Genomic DNA, 11,452 nt, shown 5'->3' with positions numbered 1-11,452 from the left:
GACTGTGCTACATTGCGTTCTCTCATTTAAGCACAAGCCAATTAAGTTAAACGTCACTCATTGCAGCAGACACGCCTCCTAGCCGACTGCGGATGTAATTAGCAACAGATGAGATTCACCTACCATTGGCTCATGTCCACAGCAACAGAACTAGGTGCTTTCACCTGGCCAAGTTGACAACTGAATCTAACTACCACACCCATCAAAAGATCCAGATCACCCAGTCTTTTCTGAGAACTGCTGGGTCTTCCTTTTGAAACCACACAGCAGTGGAGAACGAAGCCATGTATTATAAATTCAGTGTTCTGCATCATGTTGTGTCACAGTCCAGTTCCTTTGTGTAAATACTCCAGACTGGAGGCATCACCACTTCACTTGTGAAAAAGGAGCATCTTGCCTTAATTCTTGTCTCTAGGTGAAAGCCTACTCAATATTTAATTTTAATCGAATGTGTCACTTTTTTTTCATGGCAAGAAATAACCCACCAGTTATGCATAATTCAGTGTAGTGGACAAGGCCAATACCAGTTTTAGAGGAAATGCTGTTGAGATCCATGGTACAACAGCCAGCATAGTCACCCTCCCAGGGCCTTTGGATTAGGTATTTTTAAGCCAGTCAACATAGATTGTCTATACAGAGATAGAATTTATATGGTGGAAAGAAGAACAACACTATAAACGCAATTGAAATGTGCAAATTCTGGAATATGGACAGAAGGGGTGGAAATGCAGGACTCTGCACCTTACACCAGCAGTGTAAATAAGCGCAGTTTAGAGCAGATTACAGACAACTTTTCTGTTCTTCAGGTACTTCATATGTGCCAATGTCATTTTTTAAAATAAGGTATGTGAAATGCTTGCTAGAACAATCAAATAAAAAGAAGTAGGACTGCATATATACACTCCATTATTGTCAGATTCAGAGTCGTTTGAAAGTATTAGGAAATTGAGTCGACATTCGTTTTTATTTCTCATGCTCTAAAAATCTCAAAAGATAAGGAATCACTGGAATCCACATTTAACCATGCAAAATCTACAATCATATCTGTTTTCATCTTCAACAATCAACATAAAAAATCCAATTCCATACCTTGAAAAAGACTTAAATGCTCCTTCTCTCCTAAAAATAAAAAAATAAGGGTGGGGTTAGTATTGATATAAGTTACATTTCCTGTACTGAAGCTAACAACATCTTGCAGGTAAACAGAGATTACTTATAAAGGCCAGGATAGCATATAATATTATTAAAATACTGCCGTTCCCTCAAGCTGTTCAACTGCACAACCAATCTGACACATTAACATACTGCATAGTTAAAAGGCTGCACTTGCTACATTTTCCACAGATTTTGTTTCATTTAAAATATTGTGTACCAAAAAAAGCCATGTTCAAGATATTGCTTATCCACAACATCCCTGAAGTGCTTTGACAGCTATGAGCGTTTTTCTAAACTAACAGAGCCATGTACACGTGCATTAGTTCTTCCAAGATATATATATTTGAATCACCTACATCATCTTATTTCACTTTTCTTTGTGGTAGTTTTTAAGTTGTGCATTTTGCTTTGGTGGCACCAGCCTTCCAAACGGCTACTGCTACCAGATGCCTCTCTGACACTCTTACCTCTGACATGTTTTTTGGTCCATAGTTGAATTTCTTCTTTAGGGAGGGAAGAAGGGAGGGAGGGAGGCAGGCTCATGGATATATTTTCCCTACAATTTCTCATTTTTTCTGTTCCAAGATATGCGATTCTCAAGAATATTATGTTCCTCAGGCTGATCAGTATTCACTTTCAATAAAACCACAGGACATAGCTGTTGGGCACAGGAACTAAATATCATGAATTCAGTGCCCTGCTACTTGGCAGAAAACTCTGGCTGCATGCTTTTTTTTATGTAATGTTTTTTTTTTTTTTTTTACCTTCACTTTCTTATTGTGCTTTTTTCAACAAAAGTTAGACAGTAATAACTAGTACATTTACACACTGCAGTTAATGATTGTAATAGCATAAGGTAAGAGGATAAATACTTATTAACACAAAAAAGTACAGTATAACCCTACAATGAATAGAAAAAAATTATTTCAGCAGTGAATGAAAACATGGATACATTTGACAGAATTATTCAGGAGAAGAAAATCGCTTGCATGCCTCCTGGGAGCAAATTAACTGGGTGTGTATGTGTTTAATCCTTTCAAAGCTGTAAGTATAATTGTTATAAACTGCCACCCTTCTTGCCTCCTACCAAGTCTGAGTAGACACCCCCCCAGTTCTATCTTACCTTTTGGTAGCTAATTTGAGTTTCTCTTCCCAAGATGCACCACAGTGTCTGCAGGAAAGGAGGCTAATCATGCCTCCTAGGTAATTCTAGATTCTGTTTCCTGGGGTTAATTGTTGATCGAATAATGGCCAATCAGAGCCATAATCATTTGGGCGAAGAGAAAAGGTGTTGGGGGGGATGTGGGAGTGTGGACAGAACAAGGAAATGAAGGTACTTTCAGCAAATGTTCCATAGATCATCACAATTCACTTTTCATTATTAATTAATGCTGTTTAATTTTTGTCTTTTTGATACTACCCCTTCATATTAAGTTGCCAGCCGGCCTAATTAAACAGAACTTTAGTATACACATTTTTCATGGACTTTCCAGATTCATCTGGTTCCTTGCTATAACGTAGCCATTGACAAAGAGATTTCCCTGGGATGCATGTTGTGTATTCCTTCGAGGACACTGCATTATTGTATGCAGGGAACTAATCTATCAAACCTCACATGGGTAAAATAATCTTAGTTAAATACATTAGGAAGCAATTTAATAAGGCTAGTAAATGAGCAATCTTGGCTGGGATCTAAAATTTTTTGATTGGAAATATCATGAAAGCAAAACAATTCTCTCGAGACAATTAACGTATGAAGGAAATTCATTTTATAATTTTTGCAATTTGAGATGAATCATTAACTACTCTGGCCCTCAGCTAAATCACAGCATTTATAAAAGAAGGGGGTTGGGTATGTGTCTACAAGTCTAGAATTCTTTCATAGAAGGTATGTTTTGAGTTTGCGTTATTATGAAGAAAAGCAAAACACATCCAAAGGTTAAAGCATAGCTGTGTCATCTCAGAACCTTAAAAATATGGACATAAGCAAAGTAGAATTCAGTATGTTTAGAGTAGAAATATGTGGCGCTCTACTGCCAGAGAATCTAAGTTTCCCCCAAAAGGATGAGAGGCACTAAAACTTGCAAATAACCACAGAAAGGAAGAAAAGGGGAAAAAAGGAACTGTATCCTGGCTTCTCCAGGAAGCTAAAACGGAAAGGGGATTTAAAGTGCAAGAGGCTATTGGGGGGTGAAGGGACGGCATGTCCATGACAGATAAATGGGGAAGGAAGACGGTTTAGGCAAGTAAAGCCTTCAGCTCACAATGCAGAGATGACCCCTGAGCAAAGGAAGCAGGGAGGGTGCAGCATAGGGCAGGAAAGCTCCAGACATACTCTGGGTCAACCCAACAGGAGATGCAGATAGAAGATTGCCCATTAGAGGTGTTCTGTAAAAACCGCCAAGTCCTCGAACCCCTGCAATGCTCAGTCATTGACTGGGGAATGCTTAGAAAGACTGACTCAAAAGCTGAGATAGAGCCTGGAGTTGCTAACAGACCTGCTTGGAATTTATGGAATTATGTAACAGATGACAGACTGTGAACTACCGACTCCCTTTCTGATTGTCTTATAAACCAAAAATAATATCCAAATGCATAAAAGAGTGGAAGTAGCATGGGTAAAGGCAACTGAAACCAGGAATTCACCAAAAAAAAAAAAAAAAAACAAATGCTATGGAACTTTTTTTAAAGCAACTGCTTTAAATAAGTTCTGTCCCCTGGAACTACGTGTTGACGATGTATAGGGAAATTTTTCAAACCATCGTTAGCTGTCTTTATGGAATGTCTGAAAAGGTGAGAGCTACTAGAGGATGAGAGAAATCAGTATTACAGCATTTTCTTGTTGGTTGTCTCTCTGGAGAACCTGAGTGACAAAATACCCAAATCATCTTTATTACAAAATATAGTCAATGCAAACAATTAATGAGAATTTTACAGATTCTTTTTTTCAATGCCATGTCTTCAGAATTTGGTGTGTATGTTATATTTATAAAAATCTCAATTCAGATACCAAATTTTCATTGGGAATACTGAATCTCTATTTATATTTCATAAATTAACAGCTGCAAAATGAGATTTGAAAACCGAAGTTGTTCCAAACATATGTAAACGTTTTCCAATAAATGAATACTGAAAATTTTTTCCTTTATTAATAGCATCAACATTGACAAAACGGGTTTCATCAATTTTAGAAGAATGCTAAATTCTTTTAGCATTTTACTAAATTATGCTACTTTAACATTGAAGCAAAGCCTATCTGTTACAAAACTACATCTGTCCGTGTAAATTCACTAATCTTGTATCAACTCAGTTTGTTAACATAAAATGCATTATACAAATTTAAAAGCAACTTTTATCAAGGTTAAGAAAGAGTTGACATTTTTCTTGCAGTTTCTCAAATTTTGAATCAAACTTAGATATTATTAGAAAGATCTTGTATTTCTATGGACAATTGTTCAGTGGCTAGGAACAATTTTTTTCTATTTCTTCTAATCTTTTCCCCATTATTATTATTATTTTTTAAGATTTACAATTCACTTTACTTATATTACCATTTAAAAATACCGTCTTGTTTCCTATAATGCCAAACAAATTAAATCATGAAACTGCTTCAATATGCATTTCTTCTTTATAAAACAAGGGGGAAGTTACCTGTAGAAAACAATAGTTAGTCTCCGTGCCAGTTTGAAAGGATTTGTGTACTCCAGAAAAGCCACACCTTAATCCTAATCCAATCTTTGTGGGAGCAACCCTTTCTCTGAAACCCTATTCGGCACTATATGCTGAAAACTTGATTAGATTATCTTCATGGAGATATGACTCATCCAATTGTGGGTATTAACTTTTGAATAGAGGCAGATGTGACTCTACCCAGTGACTCCACCAATTCCACGTGGGTCTTGATTAGTTTACTGGAATTCTTTGAGCAAACATTTTGGACAGAGTCTCATTTTAGAACAATAGGAGAACAACAGAGCCTTTGGAGATGAAGGAATATGCCCCTGGGGGAACTTCATGAAACAAACCTGGAGAGAAAGGTAGCAGATGCCATGTACACCATGTGTCTTTCCAGTTGAGAGAGAAACTCTAAACTTCATCGGTCTTTCTTGAGTTAAGGTAACCTCTTCTTGGTGCCTTAATTTGGATATTTTTATAAACTTGGTTTAATTGGGACATTTTCACAGCCTTAGAATTGTAAACTAGCAACTTATTAAATTCCCTTTTTTAAAAGCCATTCTGTTTCTGGTATACTGCATTCCAACAGCTTGCAAACTAGAACAGTTTTCAAATTCATTTCCCAGAAAAGGTATTCACCATCCAAAGGCCTAGACATGCTCTTGCTTTCAAAGTAGAATACCTAGTAATGTGCGTAGAAGCATGAATGGCAAAATTGAAGATCAATATTATAACTATTTTTCTATTTATTTAAAGCAGAGTAAAAAAAAAAATACATAGTACACTTTGGGAACTCCGTGGTACAAGGTACATTACCATAACTTGAAGGGCATTAAAAGTTTAAAAAAAAAAAAAAAGGAAAAAAACTTCTCCTGTTTCAAACACTGCATTACATAATTTTACCTGTCCAAATAGACCATTTACAAACATTAGGTCAATAAACTGTTAACATTCATAAAAAGGTAGCTTTCTTTCTAAAATGCAAGAATTTAAAAGGTTGGCATCTAAATAAGAAAACACAAAACAAACTGGAATGAATGCTAGAAAGCACATCTGAAATTGCGGTTTTTGTTTGGGCCTTCTCGTTCTTCTCTCCCTCTACCATATCCTGACAGAATTGCAGGCCCCATTCCTCCAGGGCCCTGTCCACCCAGGCACACCTCCCTGCCCAAAATGCTCAGTGTGCATGTCACCTCCCATCATGGAACCACTCATGGCTGTTGGTGGAAATCTGGGATTGGCTTCGTAAAGACGCCACCAGTACCACCTAGAGATGGAAATTTCTGGCCTCCTGAACCACAGGGATCTCCCATGTTTGTTGCTCTTCCACCATCCATTCTCATGTCTCTTTCTCTTGGATCCATGTATCCCATCTGGCTGTAGCTTTTCTCCCTTTGGCTGTAGCTTTCCTCTCATTTATTCTTCCACCTCACATTTACAATCAATCATCACTTCTTCCCTTCTATGGCGTTTCTCCTCTTCCCTCAACTGTGTCTCTTTGTGTTTATGCATTCCTTGATTGTGATGTTCTCCCATGTGTCTTAAGTCTTCCTGGTATCTCATCAGCTCTTGATGTAAAAGATTTGTTTGATGCTCATAACAGGCATCTTCCATCTTGCTTTCCAATTTGTCCTTTGCATCTTTCATGTTTTTTCAGCTTGCCCCCTCTGCTGTTTGTCCATTTCATTCCAGGACTTCCACTGCTGAGAATATTCATACTCAAATGTGTCATGCTGGGCAAAACAAGGAGGAGATTCTCTTTTCTTCTGATAGAATAGATTCTTCTGGGCAAGTGCTTCAAGAAGACATCTATCGTTTGAGTGGTTCAACAATTACTGGGTGAGGAGTTGTCAGTAAGAAAACACCTTAACTGCATCATTCAAATGCTTTTCTTGCTGCCACTTTGGAAGCAAATTAAACAGTGCCTTTCCTTGTAGATCTTCCACAAGCATCCACAATCACAACAGCCCTTTCAATAGGTCCAAAGTGGCCAAAGGTTTCTTCCAAAAGTTCACTGGAAACATGAAGAGAAAGATTATCAACAGAAAGGGAAGCGGTTTGTGTGGCAAAGCAAAACCAAAGCTAGTCTACCTCTCCAGGGAGTATGATTGAGTCCAGATTTGGCAGTTTCTGCGAAAGGTTCTAGATTCAAGTTTAATAAATACAAATCCTTTGCCTTTGTTGATAAAAGCTTCTCCTGGTTGGCCCTATTTAGCCATCTTTCGAATCCATCCTCTGTGATAACAGCTGGTGGATTACCAACAAACAATTGACAGAGCTGTGTCTAAGTTTTCTCTCCAAGCCTCCTCAAGAGAGACAAGTTGGCTTTAAATAATCCCTAGGAACTAGAGATGTTCTCTTCACTGTGGCTGTGTCTTCCCCAGGATGTGGCGCCTGGTGGTGCTGCTGGTGGTACGGTGGGTGGTGCCCCCCGCCGCCCCGGTGTGCCTAGGCCCGAGCCACCTCCCGTTTGGAAGCCCGCCTGGCATCTTGGCTTCTTTGGGGCCGCCGGGTCCCAAGCCCTGCTGAGTGGGGAGTGGAGGCGGCGGCCGGGGTGTGAGGGGAAGTGGTCTGGCGCCACTGCTCGGTGATGCGGTGGAGGACCCGGGCGCCGAGGTGGTCGCAGAGGTCCGGCGGGGCCCGAGCCGGAGGCGGGTGCAGCGTTGCGGACCCGGGGAGCGGGGCGGGTCTCTGGGGCACGCAGGGCTCGGAGGAGTCCTGTGGCGGCGGCGCGGACGGGCGCCTGGGGCCACCCTGGCCCGGGCGGGAACCCACGGCCCGCGGTTCTGGCTGAGGCCCGTGCGGGGTGGCGGGTGCGGAAGGTGTGGGGGCTCCTGGACCGTGGCGACTTCTGAACCCCGAGACCCATCTGTAGTCAAGGGCGGTGGAGGCAGAAGCGAGGGCGACCGGAGGGACGCGGGGGCCGCCTTGCTTCACACGAAATGGCGGATGGCGCCGGTTCCCCTCTTCTTATAACAAAATTTCCATAGTTATAATGACTTTATTTTACCGTCTCTCCACCTGAAATTGTTTTTTTTTATCCCGTGTGTTCAAAAACCCAAGCCATGTCATCACTGAACAAAGTTACAAGCTCAGCTCCTGTGAAAAATTGTTTAATAGTGTTTTGTTGGACATTTAATTCTGATTTCAAGTGACCGTATTCATCTATTCATTTGTCATTAGTGAAAGGAAATTTTTATTAAATCCACTGGGTGTTTACTAAGTCTCTTAATATTGCCCACTTGAGTAGTTTGTTGTTGTTTTTCATTTTGGAGTAACTTTAGAAAAGTTATTTTTAGAAAAGTTGCCATACTCCTACAGATATTTCCCGCATGCCCCCCACTCAGCTTCCCTTAATGTTAATACCTTATGTTCATTTATCAAAAGGAAGAAATTAACATTGGTCAAATATTATTAACTAAACTATGGGATTTTACTTGGATTTAGTCAGTTTTTCCATTAATGTCCTTTTTCTTTTCCAAGAGCCAATTCGGATATAACAGCGCATTTGCTCATCAGGTCTCTGTAGTGCCCTCTGGTCTGTGGCAATTTTTCTGACTTTCCTTGTTTTTCATGAATCTTGAAGAGGTCTTTTTGAAGTGTGTTCTAATCAGGTATCATGTAAATAATGCCTTAATTTGGGTTTTTTCTAATGTTTTCTCATGATTACACTTGGGCTATAGGTTTAGAGAAGAAACCACAAAGATGAGGTGTCTTCCTCATTGCATCATATCAGGGGATGTGTGGTATCAATGTAACTGAATATTGGTGATGTCAACCTTGATCACGTGATTAAGGTGGTGTGTAGTTATCTCAGTTTCCCAGGTCTGCCATGATAAAGCATATGGACTAGTCTAGGTAGGTGGCTTAAACAAAAGAAGCTGTTGTCTCACTGTTCTGAGTGTAGAAGTTCCAATCAAGGTGCTGGCAGGGCCATGCTTCCTCAGGTCTGTAGGGTCTGGCAGTGGCAGGCAATGCATGATGTTCCTTGGTTGTGGCATAACTCAATATCCACTTCTGTCTGTCTCCTAGTAACTATGTCCAAATTTCCTCTTCTTTAGATGATGTGAGTCATATTAGAATAGGCCCCTAATCCAGTTTGGCCTTATACTAATTAAGAATAGCTTCAAAGATCCTATTTACAAATAAGTTCACTGTCATAGGAACTGAGGGTTAGGACTTCATGATTGTGATTTGATTGCAGCGTAATGATTCCCTTACAAGGTTGTACCATAATTTGTTAGCCATTCATTGATTGCTGGACATCTAGTTTTCTCCAATGTTTAGTAATTATAAATAGTGTTGTAAAAATATCTATTGCTTCTTTTCTTATTTTAAATAATTTCTTTAGTATACATTCTATCATATTAATATTTCCAGATTTAATCCAACATCACGGGATTCATTTTAATCTTTTTCCTTGCTTATTTGTAACTTATCAGAAAGTGAGAAACCTGGTTCCCATTATCTAATTTTTGTATACTTGTTTGTTCAACCCTAGTATACATATAAAGATTTAGAACTGCTACTCCATGCTTCTGTGGGAAATAAATTTAACATTAAAGTTGGTGAAAACACCATTTTCCAAAGTTATTTACTCATTTCCTTTTCCCTCCTCCAACCTCTTCAGTGAGATTGTCATACATAGTGTAATGCTGTTAGATTCATCTGTCACACTCAGCATTCCATCCTGGGATCACTTAACATCTTGATTGGTAGTGTTTTGGGTTTTTTTTTTTTTTTTTTTTTAAATAATCAAGACAGTTTTGCTTTTAATTAACAAATAAAGTGTCACAAATGAAATCACTATCATTTTATTTTACACACCAAATAGCTAATTTATCTGCTTCAACAAATTGAAAGTTCCATTCAATAGGAAATTTTTTACATATATTATTTTCTTCATTGTTTGAATCATAATACTAGTTTCATATGTACACTCATGTCATCATTTTAAATTATAAAATTTATCTATACTGATACTGTTGCACTAGAAAAAGAAGTTAATTATATTATCATTGTTAAAATAAGCATTTCAACTCAAATGCCAATTAAATTTGCATAAATATCACTATAGCTTGTACTGCTGTATTAAATATTCAAATAAACATTACAATGTTGCACTGATATGCAGAAAAAATCACTGGCTCTGAATCAATCCTTTGACACCGACTAGATCAGTGATATGTTTACATTTAATACTACGAAATATGAATATCTATTATTATTAAAATTTTCTACTGGTAAATTTAAGAACTACATCATTTCCATATCTGATTCCTTTAATTCCTCTGCTAATGCTAAAGAATCATTTTGACACAGCACTCCTGAACCTTTCCCATTCTTGGGACAAGCCTTCACCAGAGTCAACAGCTCCTGTCTTTCAATAATTTCCTTCCACATCTATAGCTTCTCCAGAGTTGCCTACCCCTAAAGGGCTTATACTTAAAGCTCCACCCTACCCTCAGTGCAAGAAACTGTCCTGCCACACAACCTACTACCTCTGGCATGGTCACTTTTGGCCTGACTCTATTCTCTGACTGATCCTAAAAGCCCAAAGATGCCCAGATCTAAAATATCTTTCAAAGTTTGAATGAAACTAAGCTTCAGAAAAATTATTTCCAGATGAAAGGGAGTTCTAAAAATGTTCCATCACCTGCATTCTTCTAGAATGACAGCCACAAAATACAAAATAAACTAGGAAACTATTCCAGATTAAAGGAGATTTAAGGGACATTATAATCCAGACAATATGCCATGCTTGAACATCACTGGGAAGATAAATTGGCAAAATTGGCATAGAGATGGTAGATTAGATAAAAATTCTGTATTAAAGTTGTATTACTGAAGTCGATAACTTTATTGTAGGTATGTAAAAGAATATTCTTTTTCTTAGGAAATACACACTGAAGTATTTAGAGACAAAAGACCATGATGTATACAACTTACTTTATAAGAGTTCAAGAAAAAGAATCGTGTTTATATGGCTAGAGAGAAAGCAAACTGTTATCCATAAATGAATCTGAGTATACGTATTAGTGTCTTCTTTCCTATTCCTGCTTAAGTTTATAATTGTTTCCCAATAAATGGTTTTAAAAAATAACCCATTGGTTGATTCATTCTCACAGAATTTTAACTACCTTTGAGATGAACAGATTTGATGCCCACAGCTGTCACAATCACACCCATCTCCCAAAAGTGAGAAATTCCAACTTTTAAACAGTTTTGTTAGGCTCTGTCTCAGGCAAAAACACTGGAATCTTCTTATTATAACCGTGGTCTAACATTGCCAACAAGAGTTCCAAATAAAATATTGGAAATTAGCAAAAAAAAAGAAAAAGAGAGAGAGAGAAAAAAAAATTAAATTAAAATACATACTACCTATAAAAAATAAAAAGAATCACATTTACAACATTATCAAATCCTTTCACATACCAGCTGTGTGACCTGGAAAATGTCATTTGACTTCGTTGTTCTTCAGTTCTTTATCTGAAAAATGGAGATAAAAATCCTGGATTACTTGATACATGTTAGTGATGATTAAGAACATAATAGAATCTGTGAAGAGCTTTACTGGACCTGATGTTTCTTTATTTAGAAATAGCTCAATTCTAGCTCTTAA

At 38.1% G+C, this 11,452-nt stretch overlaps 1 pseudogene; it reads right to left on the bottom strand.

The window, feature by feature from the left end:
* Positions 1-5,870: 5,870 nt before the first annotated feature.
* Positions 5,871-11,019, bottom strand: LOC143656956 (splicing factor, proline- and glutamine-rich pseudogene; annotated as a pseudogene).
* Between the last annotated feature and the right edge of the window lie 433 nt (positions 11,020-11,452).

Source organism: Tamandua tetradactyla, chromosome 2, assembly GCF_023851605.1.
Source record: "Tamandua tetradactyla isolate mTamTet1 chromosome 2, mTamTet1.pri, whole genome shotgun sequence".
Classification (NCBI taxonomy): domain Eukaryota; kingdom Metazoa; phylum Chordata; class Mammalia; order Pilosa; family Myrmecophagidae; genus Tamandua; species Tamandua tetradactyla.
This window is presented reverse-complemented; position numbering and strand designations above follow the sequence as displayed.